General features: G+C 32.5%; 1 long non-coding RNA gene across 1 annotated transcript; it reads left to right on the forward strand.

Annotated features, from left to right (window-relative positions):
* The first annotated feature begins 252 nt into the window (after positions 1 to 252).
* LOC145736616 (uncharacterized) lies at positions 253 to 3,673 on the forward strand. Its single transcript, XR_014180050.1, has 4 exons — positions 253 to 1,871; positions 1,930 to 2,155; positions 2,221 to 2,695; positions 2,918 to 3,673. It is a non-coding gene; the product is annotated as an uncharacterized LOC145736616 (long non-coding RNA).
* Positions 3,674 to 3,975: the final 302 nt, after the last annotated feature.

A 3,975-nucleotide genomic window follows, 5' to 3' on the forward strand; every position in this document is an offset into this window, starting at 1 on the left:
CTTGTATAAAAACTTACAATATTCTTTATCATCAATTACAACAATTAACCGACTTTTGTGTAATATGGGTCATGTGGCGGAAGGAAAAGTGCGACTAACTGAGTTGAGCTCTTTTCTCACAACCAGAAAATACCGAAAGAAGATTTTTATTTCTGAAGATCAAACAGCTTTAATACGCCGAGTGGAATATGATGCTTTTCATAACAAAGTGGTGGGATTTGTTGGACCATTACTAAAAACCGGTTTTCCAACAACCGATATTTTTAAAGTAAATTCTATTTCGGATATACAAATGGCTTTTGAAAATCACCAAATTAGCTGCAACGCCTATCTGTACAGGGTGATTGATTGAATTTTGACCACCCCCTTAACTTTCTTAATTTTGATTTTAGCAAAAAACGTTAAATACAAAACCAGTAGATATTTAGGTCTACTTTATTTTTAGATAAACAGTTATTATACAGGGTGTCCCAAATTTGAGTAATAAACCAAACTTATGTTTTTTTAAATACGATGACCAACTTTTTATCCGATATTTCAATTCTACGTCAAATTCTAGGCCTAATTGATGTAAAATGTCTGTATCGATATTCAACTGTTTCCGCAGCAGCGTCGTTGATTGGTTGAATTTTGACCACCCCCCTTAACTTCTTTAATTTTGATTTTAGCAAAAAACGTTAAATACAAAACTAGTAGATATTTAGGTCTACTTTACTCTTAGATAAAGAGTTATTATACAGGGTGTCCCAAATTTAAGTAGCAAACCAAACATGTTTTTTTTAAATACAATGACCAACTTTTTAATCTATATTTTAATTCTACGTCAAATTCTAGGCCTAATTGATGTAAAATGTCTGTATCGATATTCAAATGTTTCCGCAGCAGAGTCCTTGATTGATTGAATTTTAACCACCCCCTTCCGTATTTTTGATTTTAGTAAAAAAACTAGTTGTAGCAACAGTTATAGATATTTGGGTCTACTTTTACTCTTATATAAACAGTTATTATACAGGCTGCCCCAAATTTGAGTAACTAAATTAAACTTTAATCACATAGTCGAGGAAACATTGTTAAAGTAACAGATGCTGCGGAAACAGTTGAATATCGATACAGACATTTTACATCAATTCCTAAAATTTGACGTAGAATGCAAATAACGGATAAAAAGTTGGTCATTGTGTTTAAAAAAACATATGTTTGGTTTGTTACTAAAATTTGGGACACCCTGTATAATAACTGTTTATCTAAGAATAAAGTAGACCTAAATATCTTCTAGTTTTGTATTTAACGTTTTTTGCTAAAATCAAAATTATGGAAGTTAAGGGGGTGGTCAAAATTCAACCAATCAACGACGCTGCTGCGGAAACAGTTGAATATCGATACAGACATTTTACATCAATTAGGCCTAGAATTTGACGTAGAATTCAAATATCGGATAAAAAGTTGGTCATCGTATTTAAAAAAACATAAGTTTGGTTTATTACTCAAATTTGGGACACCCTGTATAATAACTGTTTATCTAAAAATAAAGTAGACCTAAATATCTACTGGTTTTGTATTTAACGTTTTTTGCTAAAATCAAAATTAAGAAAGTTAAGGGGGTGGTCAAAATTCAATCAATCACCCTGTACATGGCGCAACCATTAGATAATAATTCTCCAGGCTTTGTTTTGTCAGTATTCGGGAGTGATAATGTTTTTGATGGATCAGACGTGTTAAAAAGATGGACCCACCTTCAGAATCAAGCATTGAAGATGGGAATCGAAGTAACGGGATTTTCTTCTGACGGAGATCCGAGATGTCTCAAAGCAATGAAATGTCTAACAAATTTGCCTTGCATCTCTGAAAATCCATATGGTGATTTTTTTAAGGTAGCTTTTTTTACATTTTTTTAACTTGACACAGTGAGTACATTTTTCTAATTTTTAGGTTAAATATTCTTTAGAAAGAGTATCATTGATACAGGACACAGTTCACATTGGAACAAAATTGCGCACAAAACTTCTGAAAATTAGAAATTCAGAAAACGAATTACATAAACCTGAAGAAACGGGAATGAATATGGGATCTAAACTTGTTACAACTCGCCATTTGGAAGAACTAATTGCGCGATTTACAAAAGACAAACATCTTCTCTCTAAATCACATCTGGATGGTCAGTCCTTTTTGAATATTTTTAATGTTGAGTCATAATTTTATTAGTTGAGCCATATTTTTTAGGAACCGACAAAATGAATTTTAACTCAGTTGAAAAAATTTGTTCGGAAAAAGTGCTAAGCCTTGTAAAAGTGCAGTATCTCAGTATTTTAAAGGATATATTAGACTCCTTCTTAAACAAAGAAATTTCCGTATGGGAAAGGGTTTACAAAATGTGGCATTCTGTATTTTTTTTTACGAATTTGGCGTCAATGGATATTTGAGACAAAGCGAAGTGTGCAAGTACACTTTGTAACTTTAAACTGTTATACTTGCATTGAGTTGAATGCGCACGAATTGTTACTACTAATTGAAAAATGTCGATCAGATCCCAACTCTTTTCTGCCCTGGCTTTTCAGTTCTCAGCCTTGCGAAAAAATGTTTCGTCAAACACGATCCATGACAACAACATACTCAACTCGTGTAAATTATACATTGTTGGATTTACTGCGCCGAATAAATAAAATAGAAGCTATAAATGATATCACTACAGACTTAAGTAAGTTACTATTTTTTATTGCTATAATAGTGCAATGCTTATAAATAAGGCCTTAGCCTTGTGCGACGCAGACATTTTAGATGGTTTGAGTCTGAGCGGGTTAAGGAGTAAAGTCTAAAATTAAACATTGACTGAGACTTAAACCATGGAAATGACGTCTCTGCATATTGACATAATAAAAAAATATATAATAAAAAAGAAACTAAGCTATTTTTTTTTTAGGGGAAGAAAGCCGGAGATTGGGAAAAGGAACCTTTTTACAAACCAAAAGCGAAGGAAGATGCAAAAAATGCGGCTATTAAGTTAGGAATTATTAACCCCATTATTGATGTTGTCCATATAAAAAATGTAAATAGCGTGATTTCGGAAACTGATGGAGACATTTTGGAAGAACCTGAGCAACTCAGTGATGACGAATGTGACAATCATCTTTCTAATATCCCAGACTCTGTACCTGATTTAACAAGCTCTCTAAGTGAAGACGAAGATAGTCCAGATTTTTCAGATGATTTGTCGTACCTTTCCACTTTTTCCAGTATTGACTTAAAAGAACACCAGTCAAAAACATTAGCGAATAACCGGTCATATTTTAAAATAAAACTAAATAACGGAACAACTAAATTAATAAAAAAATCCGCCGTATGCTGGTTCTTTTATGAAAAATCTGCTAGACTGTCATCAGACCGCATTTATAGAGTTCAGGGAATGAGTTCTAAAATAAAAAAAACCAATGCCAAAATAGTGGATACATCTCAAATTGACGTAGACTCTCTAGTTATGGAACTAAAACTTGAATCATATTATGCCGTTTACTTTCATGAAGATTTTTATATTGGCCGAAGCGGCGAAATTATATTCTTATTAAGAATTATTCTATGAAATTAAATATTTGCAAAAAAATTTAGATAAGTTTACCTGGCCAAAAAAAAATGATATTAGAAAAGTAAAGAGACGGTATATATTTTATGGCCCTATTCCTCTTAACCTTCGTAATACTGACTGGGGTAATTCTGTACCCCAATTAAATTTTTTTTTCTAAATACTGTAATATTATCTTTTTGTCATACAGGAAATTAAAGTTTCTTTAGGTATGCTAAAGAGAGGTATTTTGCTATATAAAGCCAGGTAGGAATATTTGAAAAAAAAATCTACTATTTTTTTACAGCGGTTTTTGTAGCCTGGGGTGCAAAAATACCCCAGTCAGTGCGTTGAGCCAGTCTATACTTGTCAGCGGCAAACTGCTTTCGGCGAGATTTTTCCTGTTTATTCTTGTCAAACCG

Source organism: Ips typographus, linkage group LG12, assembly GCF_016097725.1.
Source record: "Ips typographus isolate SLU linkage group LG12, UJ_Ityp_2.0, whole genome shotgun sequence".
Lineage (NCBI taxonomy): Eukaryota > Metazoa > Arthropoda > Insecta > Coleoptera > Curculionidae > Ips > Ips typographus.